Source organism: Pantherophis guttatus, chromosome 2, assembly GCF_059756535.1.
Source record: "Pantherophis guttatus breed Tessera chromosome 2, ASM5975653v1, whole genome shotgun sequence".
Lineage (NCBI taxonomy): Eukaryota > Metazoa > Chordata > Lepidosauria > Squamata > Colubridae > Pantherophis > Pantherophis guttatus.
Window position 1 is genome coordinate 203,678,345 of NC_142064.1, and position 25,054 is coordinate 203,703,398.

Genomic DNA, 25,054 nt, shown 5'->3' on the forward strand with positions numbered 1-25,054 from the left:
TGCCTTTTGGGTTGCAAGGAGCGCCGGCCGTGTTTATGCAGGTTATAAACGAGGTGTTACATGAGCATCTATATCGGGGCGTTCTTGTGTATCTGGACGACATTTTAATATATTCGGATACGATGGAGGAACATGTCCAGCTAGTGAGGAAAGTGCTGTCCAAATTACTGGCCGCAAAACTCTTTGTCAAATTGTCGAAGTGCGAATTCCATCGCACTACCTTAGATTATCTTGGGTACCGTATTTCAGCACGAGGTGTGGAGATGGATCCGAAAAAAGTCTCAACAGTATTGGAGTGGCAAGCACCCAAAACCCGGAAGCAACTACAGAGCTTTCTTGGTTTTGCCAATTTCTATTGGCAATTCATCCCGTCGTTCGCACAAGTGGCCCTCCCGTTAACGGATCTGTTAAAGACGAAGCACTTAGGAGGGGGTAAGATAAGACCAGGACAACTGTTGCCATGGACCATGGAATGTCAGCAATCGTTCGAGCGGTTGAAGGGACCGTTCGCTAGGGAACCCGTATTAAAACATCCAGATCCCTCGTTGGGATTTGTGGTACAGGCAGATGCTAGCGACGTAGCAGTGGGGGCTGTGCTATTACAGCGGACTTTAGATGGAACCTTATGTCCATGTGCATACACATCCCGTAAATTGACACCCACAGAGCGGGGTTGGGCTGTGTGGGAAAAGGAGGCATTTGCGGTGCGATGGGCTTTAATGACCTGGCGACATTTGTTGGAAGGAACGGACAGAAGGTTCGAGGTCTGGACAGACCATAAAAACCTAGAGGCTTTGCAAACCCCTAGGAAACTGTCGCCGAAACAGGTTCGTTGGGCACAGTATTTTCAGCGCTTTAATTTCGAGTTAAAGTATGTCCCAGGGGGTAGGAACTTCCTAGCCGATGCATTGTCCCGGATGCCGCAATTCGATAGTAAACGGGAAGATGTGGTGCAAGCGATAATCCCAAAGCCCCAACCAATAGCAAGGGTGGGTGATAAATCAACCCGACTCGAATGGCCAACAGAACTGAAAAAGGCGGTACAGTGCGACCCCTGGGTAGTCGAGCATAGAACGCTGGTAACAATGCGTGATGGGTTAGCGTGGATGGGGTCTAAAATATATATACCACAGTCCATGCGGTCAACAGTGTTGAATAAATGTCATGATTCCAAAACCGCTGGACATTTTGGGTTTTTGAAAACACTCCATCTCGTTCGGCGGCAGTTTTGGTGGCCTCGCATGCGAAAGGAGGTAGAAAAATATGTGAAAGAGTGTCACGTATGTGCTGTAATGAAGACAAAACCCGGTAAACCACTCGGTTTGTTACAACCAGTCGCTAAACCCAGTAGACCGTGGGAAGAAATAGGGATGGATTTCGTGGTAGACCTGCCTGATAGTAAAAGCCACATGGTTATATGGACTGTGGTTGATCTTTTTTCTAAGCAGGCTCATTTTATCCCCTGTAAAGGCTTGCCGACTGCGAGACAACTGGCTCGGTTGTTCGTACGACACATATACAGATTGCATGGTACGCCCCGACGGATCATATCGGACAGGGGTGTACAATTCACAGCGCGCTTTTGGCGTGAGTTTATTAGTTTGATAGGTTCCTCCCAAGGGTTGAGCTCCGCTTACCACCCTAGTACCAATGGGGCTGCAGAAAGGGCTAACGGTATGATAGAAAGGTATCTCCGTTGTTATGTATCATATCAACAGTCCGATTGGTCAGAGCTCATACCACTCGCTGAGGTAGCCTATAACAACGCGGTACACCGAAGTACTGGTGCTACCCCGTTCCAAATTGTGTACGGGCGAGACTTTCTTGCAATTCCTGAACTTGACGTAGGTGAGCCGGAGAGAGTGTCTCCGAAGGAGTGGGGAGTACGGATTGGAGTCCAGTGGCCAAAAATCAAGGAGGCGTTACAAAAAGCGGCAGAAGAGTATAAAATATTTGCTGACAGAAAACGGAGAGACCACAAACCATTTCAGGTCGGAGACCAGGTATATGTATCCACTAAATACATTAGGTTACAGATCCCCAGTAAGAAATTAGGTCCCAAATACCTCGGGCCTTTTACTATTGTAAAGGTTATAAATCCAGTAACAGTTGAGGTTAGATTGCCACCTTTACTGGGAAAGATCCATCCGGTGTTTCATAGCAGCCTGTTAAAGCCAGCAACTGGTATGCGTAACCCTCCACACCGTCCAGGACCTGTAGTCGGCTCCCATTACGAGATTATAGAAATTCTGGATTCCAAATTAAGTAGAGGGAAATTGAAATATCTAGTGCGGTGGAAGGGCTATCCTCTGGAGGAGGCCTCATGGGTACCAGTTGAAAGTCTTCGGGCTGAGAAGCTACTTAAACAATATCACAGGAAATACCCCCACAAGCCTGGAAATAGCATACAAGCGACTACATGATTATGTTAATCTCTTACCTTATCTCTTACAGGTGGACCCCTGGTAGGGGGAGCCGCCTGTCGAAACCCATGCTCGACAATCTGACGATGGGATATCACCTGCAGAAGCGGAAGCACCAAGAAGGGGGGTGGTGGGGGTCTAAACTGGGATGTAAGGTTTGAGCACGATTTGGTGGAGGTGGGTGTGAGAAGAAGTAGGCGGGCGGTCACAACGCGGCCGTGATAGGATGGTGAGCAGCTGCTGCGCGTTGCCGTTCCTGAAGGCTGGGACGCGCCGGCGGGGAGGAGCCCGGAAATACGACTAATGGGCGCGCTTATTTAACTGAAGCTGAGTGGCGGCGATTCCCAACGCCGACTTTGTATTATCTTTACCTGAACTCAGCAAGCATTTGCAGCACCTCCGAACGCTGAATAAACCGTTTCCTGCTTTAACAAGCTTTGACTGCAGCGTGGCTTATTACCGACCTTGGGTGTGAGCGAGAGAGCTGAGACTGCCTCAGTTCCAGACTTGTACCTGTAACGGTAAGATGCATAATTAATAAACAGTAATTGATCTAATGAAAACCTGTCTATGGAGTTATTGGGCATGATCCTCGAACACATTTAACAGAATCTAAATAGGCAAGAGGAATCCACATGAAGAATCCTTTCAGAGTCCCCAGAAGACACCAAGCTTATCACTAAATATAACTAGAATGTGTCAAAAGGATGAAATGTTAAATATTTCACGGTGAGTCGCAGTGGTGCAGTGGTTAGAGTGCAGTATTGCAGGCTACTTCTGCTGAACAGTTTGGCAGATCGAATCTCACCAGGCTTAAGGTTGACCCAACCTTCCAGCCTTCCGAGATTGGTAAAATGAGGACCTAGATTGTTGGGGGCAATATGCTGACTCTGTAAACTGCTTAGAGCATACTATGAAGCGGTATCAGTGGTGGGTTGCTCCTGGTTCGGACTGGTTCTACAGAACCAGTAGTAAAACTGGTGGGAGGCTCTGCCCACTGACCCTGACGTCATCAGAAGCAATCTGCACATGTGCAGAAGCAAGGCATGCGTGCGAGCGAAGCAAGCGTGAGTGTGCGGTCCCATTGCAAACCAGTAGTAAAGGTAAGTAGAACCCACCCCTGAGCGGTATATAAGTTTAGGTGCTATTGCTATTGCTATATGACTGCAAAGAAATGCTCATTACATGTTCCTCTGTGTTATTTTTACCAGGACAGGAGTAGGATGGGGATGTGTGGGAGAGGAATATCAAAAGAGTAGAGGTAAATCACCCTTCACTTCCTCAGTAGGGGCTTTGACTACATTTGTCCACTGTGGGTTTATTTTAGGTCTTTAATAGAAAAAAGAGAGGAAAGGAGAGTGTTAGTTAGGCAAGCACCCCAAAATGCCAGGCAAGATAACTGCTATCCAGTAAATCAGGTCTAGTCTTGAATTATGGCAATCCATTGTTCATACTGCCTGATTTATACCCAAAGATGGAGAGATGGATAAATGACTGACCAATGGATCGTACCAAACTATGACACAAACCTGCAGTTATTGCACTTGCTGGTAATTATTTGTTTATGAAGCTTGAATACTTATAAGCCAATAGTACTGATTCTGTACTATAGGTAGTCCTCAACTTAAGCCATTCGAAGTTACAACGGCCCTGAGAAAAGTGATTTATGGCTGTTTTTCACATGATCATTGCTGCACCCCCATGGTCATGTGACCAAAATTTGGGTGCTTGGCAACTTGCACATATTTATGACGGTTGCAATGTCGGGGTCATGTGATCACCTTTTGCGATCTTCTGATGAGCAATTAAATGTGGAAGCCAGATTCAATTAGCAACCATGTTATTAACTCAGTTATTAACCATGTTATTACCATGTTTCCCCAAAAATAAGACCGGGTCTTATATTAATTTTTGCTCCAAAAGATGCATTAGAACTTATTTTCTGGTTAGGTCTTATTTTGGGGGAAATATGGTACTAAATCAGGGGTGGGTTCTACTTACCTTTACTACTGGTTCGCAGTGGAAGCGTGCGCACAGGCGCAGATCACCCATGGGTGGAGCCTCCTGCCGGTTTTACTACCGGTTCTATAGAACCGGACCGAATCGGGAGCAACCCACCACTGTACTAAATTTATCCATCTGGCTGACAATCTTAATTGGGGCTTATTTTGAGGGTAGGGCTTATATTATGAGCATCCTGAAAAATCACGCTGGGACTTATTTTCCAGTTGGGTCTTATTTTTGGGAAAACAGGGTAACCCCCACAGGAATTCACTTAGCAACTATGTCAAAAGAGGTCATTAAATGAGGCAACATTCACTTAACTGTCTTGCTTAGCAATGAAAATTTTGGGCTCAATTGTGGTCATAAGTCAAGGGCTACCTCTATATGATTCTCACTAGTGAAAATAAGTTCATTTGTCATACCAGATTTAGATGATTCCACTGCTAGTCAGGATCGCTCAATTATCATTCCACCAAGATAGGATCAGTCAATATAGCATGAGTAACAGAAACAGGCTTTAGCTATGACCAGGTGACACTAGAAGAGTCTATCAGTCAATAGATGGGAAATGGCCCTACAGCATTTATTCTTGAAAGCAAGAATCCCATTGCCTAGCCGGTTTCTCAAATAATCTCAAAGTGTTTCTCATGGATGGAGTCGAAAGCTCCATCGTGATTCCACATCACATTTTTGAAGCACAGATGTGGTCATGAAAGAGAGGAAGAGGGTGAGGTTTCCTGTTATAACGACCTTGGCTATATTTGGCTAAACTAAGCAATCTGACTATACAGTAGCGGGAATTTAGGCATGCAGGTGTTTATTGCACAAAAATGCCACTATAGCAGCTCCAGATATGTGGCTCACTGGGCAACCAAAACCTGGCACTCTGAGGCTTAAGGCGATTTGGAGCTTAAAGGCAGAGTCACTTAAGCAAGGATTATTTTACTGAAAGAATTTAAAATTTACATTCAAAAGGTCAAGCTGAGGCTTATGGTTTTAAAAGAGAAGAAGTCAAACAGGCATTTCTAATGCTAAAATTCATTTCTATCAAACTTTCTGCAATGCTGAGATCCAGTTTGCTGCAGCTGGGCTAGAAATAGGGCCTTCATCTGGATCCCTGATATATTTGTATGTTGGAAGCCCTTATGACTCAATTTCCTTTAACTGCACAATTAGTTTGGACTACCAGAAAATATAATGAATGATGTGAATAATGTTGAATAGTGATTGTGAGAGGATTATTTGAGAAAATCCTTTCATAAACACTACATTACTTAAAAATCCAACTAGAGGTGCAGAAAGCCTCAGGGACAGAAATGGTTTGTCAGTTTTGAAATACTTTCCCATATTTGTATATCATAGCAGCTTCCAATTATCTTTTGAGGGAAAACTGACTTACTCCTTCATCCCTGCAGATTTCAAAATTTCTCAGCTCTCCTGCCCAAAGCTGAGCATTCTGAAAAATGGGCAGCCTGTTTTAGCCTCCCCATCTCCAAGTTTGGGGAGACAAATTCCTGTTATCTGGAGCAGCAAATACAACACCAGCATGTGCCATATGAATAGTGCACTCATGGACTTGTGCTCTGTCTACTTGCTGCTCAAAATATATTTTCTTATATTGAATATATTTCCAAACCAGCAGATCAGATCAAATTAGAGCAAAGAATCTCAGAGAAGGACATAGCTCTGATTAAAGCCAAAGAAAGGCATTACAAGGATTGCACATCATCTTTGAGTACCTGCTTTACGTCTTTGAGTAAATTAGTTCTACCCTTGGACAAAAAATTCTGAATAGACATTCTCCCTCCCATAATCAGATAAAATCCTCTTCTGAATTGTTTGTTTATTAAATTTGTTTACTCCTGAGTCTGGAACAATTTATAATATAAATAACACCAAGTCTGTCTATAATTAGAATTCTCCACAAGAAAAAACATAAAACCAGACAATCAATAAAAATTATAAACTTAGGCAGTAATTGTAGCGAAAAGAGGGATTTCCTTCTTCATTACATTAAAATTAATACTCCGCCATAGTGTGACTGCCTTGGAATTAATTCTAGGCTCAGTGCCATATTATGAAAGAAGTGACCATCTTTTTATCTCTGCTTGTTTCAGGGAAATTAACTTGTGATAAACTAAGCATGAAAACATATAAACAAACACCACATATATAGAATGATAAAACAACCACATTCCAATAACCAGCTGAATTATAAAACACTAGCAATTTAAAAATGTTTAAATCTTAAGACAGCATCTTAATTTTTTTAAATGTTTTTGAAATTAGCAACACTATTACATTGGTGCTAAGATGCACAATAAGGGAAAGGCATCTTTGAACAGAAGGTGTGAATGCATGCAAAAGCAAAGCAGACCAGAATCAGTTAATGAGGGTCATGGACGCTGTGCAGAAAGTGTTATCAATACATTTAAAAAAAAAATAAAATAGGAAATTGCAGGTAGTCTTCCACTTACAACCATTCGTTTAGTGACCATTCAAAGTTACAACAACACTGAGAAAAGATACCTATAACCGTTTTTCACACTTATGACCATTGCAGCATCCCCATGGTCACATGATTAAAATTCAGCCACTTGGCAACTGGTTCATATTTATGACAGTTGCAGTGTCCCAGGGTCATGTGATCACCTTTGGTGACCTTCTGACAAACAAAAGTCATTCGGAAGCCACATTCATTTAACAACCATGTGACTGACTTAACACCTGTAGCAATTCACTTAATAACTGTGCCCAAAAAGTCATAAAATGGGGCAAAACTCATTTAACAACTGTTTTGTTTAACCACAGAAATTTTGGACTCAATTGTGGTTGTAGGTCAAGGACTGCCTGTATAATAAAATCTTAACAAGTGGGGGGAAAAAAACCCTAACCCAGTATTTCTCAACCTTGGTAGCTTGAAGATGGGTGGACTTCAACTCCCAGAATTCTTTCAGATTGTGAGGCTCTAAACCAGTGGTGGATTGCTACCGGTTCTCCCCGGATCAGGCGAACCGGTAGCGGTGGCGGCGGGAGCACCCACCCAGATGCTTCTGTGCATGTGCAGAAGCGGCTTCCCTGCATGTGAGCATGTGCGCACACAAAAGAAAACCGGTAACAAACTAAATTGAAACCCACTACTGCTCTAAACTTATGCCTGAACTTGACTCCAACATCAGGAATTAACATTAAAATGCTAAACAAGTCATGGGAATTAAAGCAAAAGGGCTAAAACCAGAAAAAGAACTCAGTAGCTCACTCAAACATGAAGATCAAGTAACAGCCACTGGGAATAAACCTTTGGACCTTGGCTTTACCAACTTACTAATACATTCCATTGCCTGGCAATGAAGAAAGCGTTATCACCGGTTAATATCTATGCTATAAAAAACAGCCTAGACATTGATAATCAGCCTTATCTGCAAATAGTACCTGGCACTGCATGAAATAAGAACAAATTTCAGTCTTCCCAAACTGGCTTTCTGTGGTGTAGAGGACTACAACATCCAAAATTTGGGAGTTCTCCAAATTACAATCACAAACACCTGAAGAACACCAGACTGGGAAAGGCTGGTTTATTTTGTAGAAAAAAAATCAGTTTTTTAAATTATAAGCCATTTCTGTCACAGTTTGGGATTCCCTTAAGTGTCAGAGTTTATTATTTATTTATTTATTAGTTCAATTTATATGCTGCCCTCCTCCGAAGACTCAGGGCGGCTTACAATGCACTTACAGCAATAGCCTTCATTCTTTTGTATATACCTGTTTATTAGGACTTTTTTGGCCCCCCATAAGCGGTATTTCTACAAAGTCAGCTTATTGCCCCCACAATCCGGGTCCTCAATTTACCTACCTCGGAAAGATAGAAGGCTGAGTCAACCTTGAGCCTGGTGAGATTTGAACTCGCACTAATTGCAGACAGCTGGCAGCTAAGTGCTACATAACAGCACATAGTCCACTGCACCACCAAGGCCGAGTTAATTCAGTAGCACGAGGAAAGCCAAGAGGTTGAGCACCAACAACAGTATGAGACCAGCCAAGACCAAAAGCAGACAAGAACGCATGAAAGCCCAGGAGGAACCTCTTACTTAAGTCAGGATTTGCTGGCACAGAAAACTCTCTTGGGCCTCTTCCTGTCCAAGAGGACTTATTGGTGTTCCTGGATGAACAGTCAACCCAGAGCCTGCAATTGTTTCAGAGACAAGCGAGTGAAGTTCTGTTCCACCCCACATGAGGGTGCTGCCCAAATTCAAATACTCCCTGTTCATATCATGTAATTGCAGACATAAAAGGGAATATTGAATGTAATAGTTGTGTCATTTCGCCACTGTTTTTAAAAATCTGCTTTTTATATGAATTGTTAAAATATGCATTATCCCAATGAAAAGATACCTGAGAACTGATTCTCCTGCAGCATATTTTCCATGCCACATTCTACTTTTTGACAGACCACACGTGGAGAAAATCTAAGAATTCTGATTAATCCACCATGTCATGGGGTAGATCAAGGGGGAAATAGTGTGGGTGCATTTCTTGCTTGTCATTGTCTTGTTTTCAGAGAGACAGATGAGATTTCTGGACCATATAAGAGTCACTTAGGTGAGATCAGAGGTGGTATTCAGCCAGTTCGCACCAGTTCAGGCGAACCAATAGTGAAAATTTTGAGCAGTTCGGAGAACCGGCAAATTCCACCACTGGCTGGCCCTGCCCTTGCCTGCCTATTCGCCACTCACCCCTGCCCCCCCGCTAACCCGCTTGCCCCACCTGCTCACTTGCCGCTTGTCCTGCCCACCCACCCCGCCCATTCACCACTCATCCCGCCCAGCCACCCCACCCAGTCACTTCTCATCTCGCCTCCCCGGCATAGCTGTTGCTTCTGTTTGGCTCCTCACATACTGTTGACCACACAATCTCCGCGGGTCAGCAAGCTTGCCTGCCTTCCAATGCAGTACCTGTGGCCCAACTGAGCAGCCATGATCGGCCTGAGTAAGCCTGTGAGTTGCGGCCTAGCTAGCTGCCTCCCACCATCCCACATGGCCCTGCCAGCTTGCCTGCCTTCGTCGCAGCCTACCACACCAGCCATGCGGCCCAGATGATATCCACGCCTCGCCTGTTCTGCTCACTGTGGCTGCCTGTGAAGGCACTCAGCCGAAGGGCCGCAGGGGGGCAGCGTGGGTGCAGGAGGGCCGAAGCAGTTTGGGAATGGACCAGACGGTTCTTGCCGAGTTTCGGTCGCTCGCGGAGATGCTCCATGTGCTCTCTGGGTCAGCAACTACTTCTCTCTGCTGCTGTTCTTGCTGGGAGAGTGTCTTGTGCAATTTAGCAGCTGTGACCCACCACTTTCCTCTAAGTCCCATCCAGAAAATGCTGTAGCACAGAGAAGCAGCAGCCATGTTAAATGCTGCTTCTCTCAGCCGCAGCCCTTTCTGGATGGGACTTAGAGGAAAGCGGCAGCTCACAGCTGCTAAATTGCACAAGATGCTCTCCCAGCAGTGCGGAGAGAAGCAGCCGCTGCCCCGGAGAGCAGATATGAAGGGGAGCAGGCCCCAAAAGGCTGCTCTGTCGAGCCTTGCCATGTGGGGGAAGCTGCCCGCGTGCGTATGCGCGGAAGCTACATACACACGTGCACACTCACATTTTCTGCAATCCAGTGATGAAATTATTTGAAACCCACCACTGGGTGAGATGGTCGGTGTAGAAATGTAATGAATAAAAGAAAAGAAAAGAAATCCTAATTTACTTTCTAACAGAAATAATTCAACTTAGAACTAATGTGAAAGTTCACTTTCTTTTAACCCATTGAGTTATATTAGTAAATCTCTGGATGCAAGCAGGAATATTCTACACATCAGATGAGACTTCTGAATCATGTTTTGCAGCTTTAATTTCCTTTCTAACAAAAATAATTCAGTTTAGAATTACTGAGAAAAGTTCATTTTCTTTTTTCCCTTTGAGTAATATTTCTGCATGCAAACAGAGAAAAAGCTTGCCCACATGTCCTATACATCACTGTTTCCATTGCTCAATACCTGTGCTCTAAGTTGTTTTGGAAAACAAATCTGTTTTCTTTGAACATCCCTTTTGATGAATTATTCGTAAGGGCCCAGGAACAGGAGCTTTTTCTTTTATATTATTCTTACCACAACCTGCTATACTTGTCAAGCAAAGAAAATCCTGGTCGACTCCATTATGTGCATTACTGTCTGACAAGAGATGGCCCTGCCTTTGGGCAAACTGGGTGTCTTTTTGCTGTTTCTCAACTATGCGCATCGTGTAATACTTGACAAGAAGCTGCTCTTGTGAGTGTGTTGTTCTGGGATTTTAGGCAGATTTTTCTGGCCTCGTATGATGGTGGATCCTACAGACATCACTTCCTTGGAAAGGCAACAGAGAATGCAGCCCTTGAAAATTCTCATTCTGCCCACTCCTTCCTTGACTCACATATGCAAAAATCAGCCAGCCAACTCATTGGCTGCTTTGATAACATGTGGGGGTGGGGGAGAAGTGGGAGGGAAGTAGGAATAGAATTGGAGGCAGCTATCACTCTTGCTATCAGCCTGGAGAATTTCCTTCTCTGCCGGTAGAAATTCAGCAGCTGAAAGAGACAGAACTTAGAAAGGGCACCGCCAAAGAGAGAGAGAAAGAGAGAAAGTAATCCTCCTGACTATCACTTACAGCTGGGTTTTTTTATTCCTCCTCTTCTCTGCACAGGTAACGTAATACCTTTTCCCTATCTCCAATTGATGCATGCCTTTTTTTTTTTTAAATAGGAAGTAAGGCAGATAGTTAATTTCTGAACTGGCTCCTGCATTTAGCTTGTCATTTTGTGGGTAAATAGTACAGCAGATCCTTTCAGGAAACATAATTTCCTCAAACTCCATGGGATTATAATCCATGTACCCTGGTGAGCAAACTTTTGACCAAGCAAAGTTCCCAAAGTCAGAAGTCATAGTTTAGGCAGGAGAAAAGTATTTTTCCCCACCCAAATGGAAAGAAGGGAGGGAGGGAACAAGCCACTAGTGTTCTTTGGAAAAGTACATCTGCAGGTACATGTTACAAATTATGGGAAATATTTTGGATTCCTAAGAAAGGCTTACAGACTACCTTGCTGTGGATTACTGGGAAGCACATCATCTGTTATAGCAGTTGTTATAAATTAGCAGCAATGAAGATGCATGTTAAGAGAATTTCCTGGCAGGGTGTCCTTGAACTTGGCCATAATGCTGATTCCAAGACAGAGAATAATGGATCTGTTTAGTAGGTTGCACATCCATATTTTCTACTGCCATCTTCCTTTCATAGAAGAAAGTAGAAGGGAATAATGAGAAGGCCCTTTGAAAACTACAGTAGGAGGAAGGTAAGAGGAGACAGTGCATCTCAGACATTTGACAGCTTTGATGTAATGATATCAACAAATGGGCAAATTTTTGAGCAGAACACTTGTGCTACTTTAGAGCACACAGAAATATAAGCTCTCTTCTGCAATTTTGAGAATTAAAATGTTAGTGGTAGAAGTGGTTAGCACCAGCTAACTTATTCTGAATCTCTTTGTTTTAATTTTGAGCAAGGGTAGGCAGAAAGCAGATCTGGGTCTATCATCAGTAGATCTCTAGGTGATTTTCAACAGACTTGCAAGAATTTCTGATTCTCAATTATGGAACAATATGCACAACAAAATTATTCTCTTCTTGCTGTAAATTACTCTGCGAAAAGAAAGCTTTGGGATGGATTGTCCCGTTGACTGCTTCGAGCTCCAATCAGTTGGGCTATTCAAAGTAAATTTCCAGTCTCAGAGTTCCCTCTAAAGTGAGGAGAATTTAAAAGTGAAAATAGATGAGTTTCCTAACATCATATGATGGAAGGGACAGCTTCTGAAATGAATTCAAATACATTCATTTCATCATTTTCAAAAGCATCTAAAAATACACTTCTTACTGTCGAGCGTGCTTTTTTTTTTTTTAGAAATGTTTGCTAATTTCTCTTGTGCCATAAACTCATAAATAACTGCTTGTTGCAGTGAAAAGAAATAATTTTGATAACATTTCTAAATCGTTTACAATTCTATTATGTAATTGTGATATATGTTTTTATCATCATTTTGCTATGTTGTCTTAATTTTTAATTCTAAGTGGATGTCAAAGATGTAGAGTTTAATTATATTTGTGAGAAGTTGGCAGTTGTTGAAATATAAATATTTGGGCTGGCTGTAGAAGGGGGATGATGAAAAGTAGGATTATCTAAATGAGAAGTTATTTCAGCTGGAACTACTAAGCACTGGTTGCCAACTGCAGTTTCTTTATCGTTCCCATTAGTTATCTCAGTCTGGAAGCATGCTGATTTACAAAGGAACTACACACACTAATCACTGCATTGAAAAATCATGCAATCCTGCTCAAAGTTGATTGACAGAAGGAAGGAAATCACATGTGAGACCAAGAAAGAGAGAATATCTTCTAAGGAGGAAATCATTTATACATTAGAAACAGAGAAAAAATATCCACATTTGTTATGGTTTGTTATACATGAAATACTGGATGCAACTTTTTTGTAGAAAACCTCCCTAATGTACAGAAAGTCATTTTCTCTAACATGCAGCCTATATGCATTTTAAACATATCATTTTTAAATATGTGCATCTTGACACAAGAGTTTGAGCCAATGCCATTCCTTCCTGTCTGTGCTATGTTTTTACCGATCTCTCCAAGGAAGTGCACAACATTGAAATCCAGGGTAGATTGCTTTTATACCCCAATGCACCCAACTTAAGAGCCATGGGAGATAACAGGGATAGCATTTTCCAATTGTATCTGTTACTGAAATCATTAATAGGTTTGTTGAACATATCCTGATGAAAGATCTCTTCGTTTCTTAACTAGTGGCAATCCATTTGGGTTGATGTGGAGATGTGGGGAAAGTTCAGACTGATACAGTGGTGCCATTTTGTCAAGAACAAAGTCCTTTTGTATTCTGTGTCACACATCTCAAAATAGACTTTCCAGCTTTTACTGTAGTTGGGAGGATGTGGGAAAGATTCAAAGGAGCAAGCTCATGCAGAGAAAGAGTTTGCCCATCTATATAAATTATATGAATGAAGCAGCAGACTACCTGCCTGATTATTAATAAGCTAGTCTTGAGTTATATTAGATTATGTGAAGGGAAATGGGAGGAATGAGGGAGAAGAGATCAATTTGTACAGTAATGTAAAAAGGATAACTGATGCCAATGCCAATCAGCTTGACATTAATACCTGGGAAAATTCTGGAAAAGATAATCAAGCAGTGGATTTGTGACCACCTAGAATGAACAAGCCAGCAGGGGTTTATTAAAAACAGATTATGGCAGACAAATCTTATATCCTTCTTTAATAAAGTGACTAAATTAATAGAACAGCAAAATGCTATGGACATAGTATACTTGGGCTTCAGTAAGGCATTTGACAAAGTAGACTACAACCTACTTCTTGATAAGATAGAAAAATGTGGGATAGACAACATCACCACCAGATGGATTCACAACTGGCTGGCCAACCACATCCAGCATGTAGTCCTTAATGGAACTACATATACATGGAGAGAAGCATATAGTTGGGTACTTCATGGTTCTGTCTTGGACCCTGTGCTCTTCAACATCTTCATAGATGATCTAGATGAGGAGATAAAGGGGGAACTCATTCAATTTGCAGATGACACTAAGCTGAGGGGAATTGCTAACACTTTGGAAGATAGGCTCAAGATTCAGAAGGATCTTGAAGACTTGAGCATTGGGCCCTATCCAACAAGATGCTGTTCAGTGATAAGAAAAGTAAGGTCCTACACTATTAGATAGGAAAAACCAGATACATGGGTACAGAATAAATGGTACCTTGCTCAACAGTACTGTGAGAGAGATTTAGGTGTCCACCACTTAAGTATGATCCAGCAATGTGCCTCACCTGGCAAAAATAAGAGCCTTGGTAGTACAGTGGTCTAAGGCACCCTGTTATTAAGCTGGTTATTAAGACCAGATGCCTGCAATTACTGCTGGTTCGAATCTCTCCAAGGCTCAAGGTTGACTCAGCCTTCCATCATTTCTAAGGTAGGTAAATTGAGGACCCAGTTGTGGGGGCAATAAGCTGACTTTGTATAAATATACAAAAGAATGAAGGCTATTGCTTAGTGCATTGTAAGCCGCCCTGACTCTCCGGAGAAGGGTGGCATATAAATCAAATAAAAAAAAAAAGCCAATGCAGTCCTGGGCTGCATCAACAGAAGGATAACATCAAGAGCATGTTAATGACGATGCTCCTTTATTACTTGAGGGGCTATCACAAAGAAATGGGGATTGACTTATTCTCCAAAGCACCAGATGGTAATAATGGGTGGAAACTTTCAGTGAATATTTTTAAAAATAGACTGGATAATCATTTGACCAGTTAGTAGATTGACGATAGCTGGATGACTTTAAAAGAAGACTGCATAGATAATGTGTGGGTGAAAGATATATACACATGTTTATGTACATTAGCCAATGAGGGCAGTTAAACATAATTTCAGAATCAGTGCATACAAAAATAATGTTGAGAGTGAAGACAAAAATAAACAAGTCACTCAATTCCAGTGAGAGAAGAGATGTGTAGAATGATTGTATCCTGGAGATGCTTTGTGTGTCAAAGACAGACTGGAGAAGAGGAGATGTCTGCATCCTGGATTACTAAAGAAATTCATCCATCCATCTGATTTGCAGTGTGTTTGTGGGGGGGAGCGGGGGAGCAGATGTATGAAGCATAGACACACTTACTCCTAATCACAGTCCAAGTGGGCACTAGCAGCATCTTTTTTTTTTTTTTTTTTGCTGTGTCTTTAGGCAATTATTAAGGCAGGCCTAAGGTACCTTTAAGTGCATTGTGGTTAAAGTACTATTTCCCCCTTATTTCATCCTCATCCAAGGGCAGCTTTGTGATCTGTTATTCTTTGTCATTCATTGTTCTGAGGAAAGTCAGGTGACTGTAGTTCCTGAAAGCAGAAGCAAGCTAGGGAAAGCCAACAAGGACTTTTAGGATAATGGTGTGTACACTCTACTACAAATGAGGAACACTCTAACTTGTTATTGGAGGAAGGTTTTTGATATACTGTTGTATACATCTGTTGTGCTTAAACAGACCTTGATTTTTATCAAACTGAGACACATAGCATGGTCAAAATGAAGCAGAAATGCTGAAATTAAAAAAAAATAAACACTTGGTGCACTTATTTATGTGTTAATGTTGCAAACAGCAGGATCGCAATCCCTCTTGACCTCATTATACTACAGCACGGATGTCAAACTCGTGGCATCATGATATTTCGTGATGTTTTTCCCATACACAGAGCTGGGGTGGGCATGGCCTGCACGTGACATATCCAGCCCATCGGCTGCCAGTTTGACACCCTTGTACTATTGTATCTCTTTCTCTCTCTTTGACAGACACATAGACAGAAATAGCACAAAAGCATGTCAGGAATTTTCCTCCCTAGTGAGGCTGGCCGTGCAGCAGTGTAGCTTAGAACAGTTGAGAGTCACAGTGCTCCTCGGGTGAATTTGTCAGGCAAGTCTTATTCTAGGCAAACTGGAAGATAAAAGTGATTGGACCAGGGCCAGCCTTCTGCATGCAAAGTATGCCAATCCACTAGCGAGCAAAGCAACATCCTGCCTTTTTCGAAGAATTGTTAATACATAATGGTTCTTATGTCTCACTTTTTTTCTAATTTAGGAGCTGAAACCTCTAGATTTTTGCTACATCGAACTTGCACCTGCTTCCCCTGGCTCATTGGCATGAGTAGAGTTCAGCAACAGCTGGGGCACAGACTTTTCCACCTCTGCTTACAGGGCCTTTCTGTTACTTGCAGAATTCCCCAAAGCATATTTAGTTTACTCACATAAATTCCACATTGGAGTGGGGGGGGGGGAGACCTGCATATTAGATGGCAAAATGTAAACCTTCAGAATGGCATTCTGAAAAAAATAATAATTTGGGGGAAGGAAATGAGGCAAAGGAACTATTCCATCTCTACATCAGTGCTTTAATGCCATTTTTCAACAATGATAGGATCATTGAGGATCATGCCAAAGGACATCATACAGCCTGATTAGAATCAAAGATTTTTATGGCACCTTTATAAGCCTAATATATCTAATTTGGAACACTTTCCTGGATGTCTGTAGAGATTCTCAATCATCCAGGTCATGGTTATCCCAAGGTGCTTTTTCAAGTTGAAAGTCCAGTTGCCTCATGAAAAAGCACCTTTGGGACTTTCCTGGATGAAAGTCTGCATTGTCAGAGGCATGAGGTAGAATGTTCAGTCATAGATAACATTATATGGAGGGGTGTAGAGAAGAAAAAAAATAATAGAATATGAGGCCAATGAAATGAAAAGAACTGATGAGAATACCACTACAGTTTAAATACACACAAATAAAAAATAGTGACAATCTAGAATACCAGCTGCCAGAAGAAAACTGTGTTAGTCCATTGAAACAAAAAGAACGAAGAGTTGTGATACCTGAAAAACAAATGCTCAGGAGCCTGAGTGGCATAGGAGGCTAATGCCTCCTAAGGCAGCATTTAACATCCAGCTGCCTGCAATTACTGCGAGTTCAAATCTCACCAGGCTCAAGGTCGACTCAGCCTTCCATCCTTTCTAAGGTGGGTAAATTGAGGACCCAGTTTGTGGGGGCAATAAGCTGACTTTGTATAAATATACAAAAGTATGAAGGCTACTGCTTAATGCATTGTAAGCCTGAGTCTCCGGAGAAGGGCGGCATATAAATCAAATTTTTAAAAAAATGCTGTAGATTTGTGGTGGTGTGTTCTTTTTATTGAGGCAAAAAGATTTTTGTGGCAGGTGCTTCTCAGTGAAGTAGATTACAGGCCTTTAACTTTTTAAAGTGCCTCAGGGCTATGATTGTTTTTACAGTAATGATTACTAGCGTTGCTGACACAGTCATTGGCCCACAATCTGGAAATGTCCACTTTGCCCATGGCCTAGGGAACCTCAGAGCCTGCTGTTTTGTCAATGACCAAGGATCAGCTGGGCCAAAGGAAAAAATTACTGTTAGCAGCAGGGAAAAACAAGTCTTCAGCAGAATAACAGGGAGGGCAAAGTGAAGTTCCAAAGACAGACAAGGAATGTCTGCTTGAGTGAAACAGGCAGAGACCTACAGAAAGAACAGACATGCATGAATGGGTATGAGTGACCTCTGAAAAGTTCCTTCACTGCCAACATGCTGCCCATCTCTAACATGTTATTCATGGGCATACAATGACCTAACAGACTCCCTTTTCCTATCTGGTGTTGCTCTCAGTAACTGAAAATATCAGGCTGGTAATTTTCAAACATTGTTCATTAGCTTGCTTATCAAGCCATGAGGCAGTGCTCTTTGCCAGACTAACACAGAGAAACAGATGAATTCAGTAAATTACACTGCAAGTTAGATTGCGCAGACAGTTTATAGAACAGTAATCTCTGTGCTTTGCCACCTCCAAAGATCTCCAGACCAATCCCTTTACAGATACCTTAGGATTTATTTATGAAATTTATACACCACCTCTCTCTCTACTACTATTGTCAGATACTAATTCAGAGTGAAGGTAGTATCAGAGTGAAGAAGGTAGCTTAGTAGACCTTCTATTCCATACAATTGCTGCTTTCAGAAACCAAAATTTTACCAACAATGTTCTAGGAATGCTTGAGAGGAGTTTGATCTGTTTGAAGAGATCTGGCATTTTTCTCCTGGGTAACAAAAAGATCAGAACTTTACAACACACAAGCTTTGCCCATTGTGCATGCAGCTCTTGGCCATTTTTGTTTAAAGCAGCCTGAATTTCAAGAAAATATATTTTGGAGTGTGTTTGTAAAATCTATGAAATTATTTTTGAGTATGTATGAAAATGTGACCTTTCAGGGGGTTTAAACACATAGTTTAATGAGAAATGAGTTAATATGAGTTAATATGGATGCATTAATTGCGGGTGAACACTTTGCAAGCAACAGGCTTGCAACATTATATCACTTCTTGTTGACTGTGGTAACTGAAGGGTAGCAGCAAAGAAGTGCAACATATCCTCTTACTCATGAGAATGTTGCAATTATCAAGACTCAAGGCGCACTATTGCAGGAAATGCTATTTACAAATCTTGAGTGATTCCTGGAAAATTTGAGAATATTCTTCCCAGACTATGCTAAAAGTTACAATACTCGGCATTTCAGTACTACTTTTTTGGGAAGTTTAGTAATTGAAGTCTGAGATGACCTATGATGGCAACCATCCACTCAAGCCTTCCCGTTCCAGCTTGAATTGGCAGGTCAGGAAAAAGATTGCAATCTAGATACATCTGAGTGAATACAGCTCCAATGCCATACACAACTGAGAATCCCAGATCATCAGGATTTATAATTGTGCAAGAGCCTTGATAGTACAGTGGTTTAGTGCACCCTGTCATTAACACAGCTGCCTGCAATTTCTGCTGGTTCGAATCTCTCCAAGGCTCAAGGTTGACTCAGCCTTCCATCCTTTCTAAGGTAGGTGAAATGATGACCCAGTTTGTGGGGGCAATAAGCTGACTTTGTATAAAATATACAAAAGAATGAAGGCTATTGCTTAATGCATTGTAAGCCGCCCTGAGTCTCCGGAGAAGGGTGGCATATAAATCAAATTTTAAAAAAAAAATTGGGAAGAGCTGAGTGCGGTTACAGAGCTCATCCCAAATGCTGTGTAGGAATATAGGTAAATGTAAAGTTAGAATGCCTGGATGAGGCTGCTATAAGTCCTTGAGAGAATCTAGAAGGTTGAAAATTTTGACTTTCTTCGGAAAATTCCATAAAAATGAATTAGGAGAAGGCACAAATACAAGATTATAGAAAGGGCTGCCTTGAATAGTGCATTTTAAATCTCCTTGGCTAATACTAAACTATTTCAAGAAACTGTAACCTACAGTATGTTTGCACACAAGAGTTCCTGTTTCCTGTCTGTCACCTCTAAGCTGCTTCCCCACTATGATGTTAACACCTCTGGATGGCTACAAACAGAAGATTTATAACACTTTACACATTTCTCAGTCGCTTAGAAGAAAATACTATGTTAATATTCTCTAGAGAGAAATGCTGGACAGGAGGCATATTCTTTTGGCAAGTTGTAAAATCAACTTATTTTGATAATTGACAGACTAAAGTAAATCACTTCATTCTGAACAGATATAGTATTTTTCCTTCTCCTCCTCCTTACACCTCACCTCTTCAAGCAATATAATTTCACATAATTAGAATCATAATGATGTCAGTGTAAGGATATACATGATCTCATTGTGTGACATTTACACTTATATTTTAAGAGAAAAGTCACTATTATTCAACCTAAGAGACAAATACTGTAGGAGCTATGTAGCAAATTGGCAGCCAAGAGTGTGGGTACAATATGGCAAAATTATATCTTCTAACAAATTATTTGGTATCAGTTCAGGACTAGTGCAATTATAATAATGTTTCAGAAATGTAGGCTAATATTTTGGAGAGATATAGCCCATGTTTCAAGGATGAATTAATACAGTATTAGGTTGGTAAATGCTTAAGGTGAAAGTCTGTGCATAGTTAGCTGTATTATGAACCTCTTGAGTTAAGATTAAAATACTCATTCAGACCATTTACAAGGTTGGCAAAAAGGGGGGGGGCAGCTATAAGAACAACTTTGCTGAACCAATTTAAGAGTCATCTCAGTCCAGCATTTTCTCTCTCACATTGGCCATCCAACATGGCGCTCTCTACCATTGTTTGTTGCCACTGAATGTGCAATTTCAGGCATGCTCCCCCCAACCTGAAAATAACATTGAATCTTCAAAACCCATTGCCCTTGATAGTCCTACCTTTCATGGATTTATCAAACACCTTTTAAAGCCATCCAACTTGGATGATCCAAGGTAGTGACCATCACATCGGTAGCAAAATAATGTTCTATGTGAAGAATATTTTCTTTCATCTCTAATCAGCTTTGTTGGCTGGCCCATGTTCCTGATATTTTGATTCAATGAAAAAAGTATGTCTCTACACATATCTCCATTCCATGTTGGATTTAAAGTCATGTCCCCCTTCATTTGCTCCCCACTCCCCGATTAAAGATCAGGAACATTGGAGCCTTTCATTCTAAAATAGCTGTTTGGAACCCCTCATCATTTTGGTTGCCTTCTTTTGCCTTTTTTCCAGCTCTATTTTTGGTGAGGGGGGACAGAAGTTATGTTTAATACAATCTCCCATTTAAATTCAGGATTTTAGAAGTATTTTTGCATATGTAAAAGCCTTTGTGAGTTTTCCACCCACGTTCTCCTTAATCCAAATATAAAGAATGTCCAAAATTATTAGTTTGTTTTCTTACATTGTGCTGCTCAGAGCATTTGTAGGAGAGGTAAGATATAAATCTAAGAAACAAATATAGAAGATCCTCTTTTTTATTTCATGTATATAATCTGACCAAATGCACACTGAATCTTACAACGCTGATGACAAAACAGTATCCTCTGTTGAACTTGAGTTATGATAAGAAGGTGGTTAAAGGTATGATGGTATGATGCCCCACAATACATCCTGCCTAAAACAAGTGCATCATTCCGCTGAGTGCCAGACTGGTCTTTGTGGCTCCCGATATTTTCTTTTCTGTGGGAAACTGATCCAAATGGTTCTTTGAGTGTTTAAGGTTGCAGACCACTGCCCTAGGAATATCCTATTTTGCCCAACATCAACCAGTGAAACATTGATTTTGGTCTATCTGAATCAGCAGATACCTGCACCTCTACTTCGGGAGACTCAGAGATTTTATACATTCCCATGCCTGAATTTAATAGAAAAATCTTGCTTCTATTAGCACTCAATCCATGTTCCTCTCTACATGATTAAATACAACTCCACCAACTTCACTATGCTAATCTTACCCCAGGTTTCTCTAAGCTTCTGATCATTTTCAGAAAATGTAGGGATTGCTGAGTCCAGCAGAAAACAAAAGGAATTAAAAATTCGAGCCAAAGGTTCTTAGAAGAAAATTATTTCAGATAATTATTTCATTGAATTTTTCCAATTACTCAGTTCAGTGGTTAAAAACACAAATCATTGCTGCTGGTCTAGAAAGTAAACCTCAGGAAGAATAATTTATTTTGTCATTCTTACAAAAATGATTGAGAAATCCAAATACCATATAGATAATAACACCTTCTGCCATGAGCTGTGCAATTATTGAAAGTACTGATTTCTATCTTTCGATAAAAAGTAAAAAGATTTTTTTAAAAAATAATTAAGAATGATTAAAATAAGCCTCTTAAATCTAAATATGGATTTGTCATTTGGGAAAGAAATATGCCTTGATGTATGCAACTATATGTATGCCCCAACTCATTTCTTTTCCCAGTGGCCAAATCAATACAGACATAATAGTCGCCACTGAAGAAGATTCATGAATATGGTGTATCCAGCCACTGTTTAAGAGCCATACATATGTACAAGGTCAAATAGCATAGCACAGTTCTCAGGCAGAATACCTAAAGAAAACACACATGGCCCTCAGACAAGGGCTCCAAAGAGGAAAAAAAAAAGTCTTTTGACAGAGAGCCAAAAGCGAAGCTGAGATTGAGAGCATGGGAAGCCACAATGATTCCCCAAGGATAACAGGCTGCAGAGACTTGAGCAGGAAGTTGAAAAAGTGGGAAGTCAGCTCTAACTGAGAAAAAGAAAAATCTGTTACTTCCTTTGATTCACGGGGGGGGCGGGGGGGGGGGAGGAAATACCTTATAGCCATTGTTTTTTCACCATGCATAAAATAGATCACAATAGCATGGAGCCAGGAGATTGCAGGAAAGTTAGAAAACAGAATAGCAGAGTCAGAAGGGACCTTGGAAGTCTTCTCATCCAACCCCCTGCTCAAGTCGGAGACCCTATATCCGTGATGGCGAACCTATGGCACATATGCCACAGGTGGCACGCATTGCCATATCGGTGGGCACACGAGCTCAGCTCTTGTGCATGCAGACTGTTTCTTGCCTCCGGAGGGCCTTGGGGGTGGGGGTGGTGGGGAACGCCCAATTTTTCTCTCTCACCCAGCCTCCAGAGCCTTTCTAGGAGTCTGGGGAGGGCAAAAACGACCTTCCCCACCCCCCATCCCCGGAAGCCCTCTGGAGGCCAGAAACAACCCATTTCCCAACTTCCGGTCGGACCGTTTTCACCCTCCCCAGACTCCTAGAAAGGCTCTGGTGGCTGGGGAGAGCAAAACACAGGCGTACTGTGCCATTGCGTGCCAGGAGCGGGGAGAACGGGTGGGGTCGTGTGCGCATGCATGGGGGCAGGGCACATAGAATTATGGGTGTGGGCATGCGCGCATATGACACACACACACCGTTCCTGGCACATGATGGCAAAATGGTTAGCCATCACTGCCATATATAATTCCAGACAAGTAGCTGTCCAGACTCTTCTTAAAAGCCTCCAGTGATAGAGCACCCACAACTTCTGAAGGCCAGCAGTTCCACTGGTTGGTTGTTCTCAGCATTAGGAAGAGAGCTTACATTTGACAAAAGATGGGGACTGAAGTTGAAGTGGAATTATGACTGGGCACTGAGTCCCTATGGCCTACTATCTGTCCTAGACTATCATATAACCAAACCCACCCCTGCCTTTTTTTCTAGTCTGGAAAGCTAGATAGTCCAATTTCTTTTATCCTAATGATTTCAGCAAATCCTAAAGCTCCAACTCTGATAGCACTTCTCAGTGTTTGGAACAAACCACGGTAGATGAGAATGAGGACTAACACCATTCTGTCTGCTCCAATGTATGCTACAAACAAGAAATAGAGAATATATGAGAGTAATCTTTTTGTGCTATGTCTTTTAGACATTTTGGGAAATACATTTCCCCTAGTCTCTTAGTTGAAGGACTTGTGATGTAAAGGGCAACAGATGGAGAAAAATGCTTATATGAGTAATCTAAGGAATAAACTATTGCAGAATTTCCTTTTATTATGGCAATCAAGATATATTATTCAAATGGTAATCTTATGCCTTTCTGGGTTAATGAGTAGGAGTAGTTTAAATAGAACTCAATTTATATTTTTAAAAGAAGTTAAGGATGTTTGCCAAAACGTTGAGATTTCTTCGGTTTGATAATATCTGATAATATCTGATATTTCTCAGGTATCTCCTTCACGCTAATAGAAACTCTACTCATATGATGAAGGTACATTCTATCATCACCACTTTGGCTATGACTGGCAGGAGATATCATGATGGAAAGCCCTTTCATCTCTTCATTCTCTGTCAAGATAGTTCTGTTCTTGATCAAGCTTCCCTTTGATTGTAAGCAATAGGAAAGAAAATAATTAGACCAGCTAAATGACTGGTTTAAATCCCACTATGAGTTGGAATGTTGGAAAAGGTTGGGCCAGGATCTACTAGATCTTCATCCCATACCCTTTTTATCCTTCTCCAACCTCCACCCTTACCCCACCAACATTCTTTTGGTGACAAGATTACATCGTTTCGAGAGGGAGAAATCACAATATTATATAGCCTAAGAAAACTCTCTCTAAAATCAGCAATCAGCAATCTTTTCAACCTGATAGCCCAATGTGAGATATTTGGGAGATTAATGAAAGTTTATAATGTATGGCCATCACACAAGATGATGCAAAACATTATGAATGGGTCACAAGAACTTTCACCTGTTCTTCTACATTACCCTTTCTTTCACTAAAGGCAGTTTGAAAATTACTTCTTCTACTTCCTCTTTTCTGAAATCACAGATGTTCAGAAAAGAGGAATATGCTGAGATCCCCATCTGACAATTGGAGCCCCATACCTCCAACTGATCAATTCACTAAAGATTGCTTTAAGTTGAGCTTGGTTCCTGGTAACTTCATAGACACATCCATGTAGAGTTTTTTTTTAGAAGCAATGTTAGCATTTTTTTCTGGGATGTTTCTACAAGAATGCAAACTATGCCATTTCACAATTATCCCAACCTCTCTCCTCCTGCAGTTTCTGGATAAACCAAAGCAATCGTAATCTCAAACTCCCATGAAAAAATAATAAATACATTTTCAACTCAGTTCTTTCCCACCCACAAACATGCTGTTGTACAAGGAGACTGTGCAAGAGAGGAAAGTTTATTTTAAAAAGGGAAACACTCAAAATACTTAATGCCATCACTTCACTGCACTTAAAAGTATCTGGAGGTGTAATAATACGATATTGGCCGCTTTGCAATCAGATGCACTTCCCAATATCAATAAGATTGGTTGCATGCTGCTCTAGCAAATGGAAGGAGAAGGAATTCCTAAGTAATACAGAACCTCTCTAGAAGCTGCTTTTTTAAATGAAGCTGCAGAATGAATCTAGGCTGCCTTGTTGCTTATTTGCAGATTCTTGCAATTAAGTACAATTGCCCAGAGGAAACCTGCAAGGGTAAAATTGGGTTCTTTTCCATGGCTCAGTTAAAATGCTCTTCACCACTTATAAATCAATAGAAAAAAATCATCAATTCCAATTGCCTCTGACTGGCTTGCAGTTGGTGAAGACATTTCTCATTTCCAATGTAAAGAAGGCTGCCCTTTCCCCATGGCATCAGCCATCACAAACTGCTATC

The 25,054-nt window shown here is 41.3% G+C and overlaps 1 protein-coding gene and 1 non-coding gene across 3 annotated transcripts in view; one reads left to right on the forward strand and one right to left on the reverse strand.

Moving 5' to 3' along the window:
- Window positions 1–10,917: 10,917 nt before the first annotated feature.
- HRH2 (histamine receptor H2) overlaps window positions 10,918–25,054 on the forward strand; it is a 48,045-nt gene continuing 33,908 nt past the window's right edge. Inside the window, exon 1 of one of the 2 annotated variants that reach the window (XM_034401353.2) lies at window positions 10,918–11,138. The gene's annotated coding sequence lies outside the window, so the exon portion shown is untranslated. The remainder of the gene's footprint in view (window positions 11,139–25,054) is intronic. The other variant, XR_015732594.1, reaches the window with a different exon arrangement.
- Window positions 24,894–24,954, reverse strand: LOC148115493 (small nucleolar RNA SNORD36). The gene has a single exon (XR_015732842.1). It is a non-coding gene; the product is annotated as a small nucleolar RNA SNORD36 (small nucleolar RNA).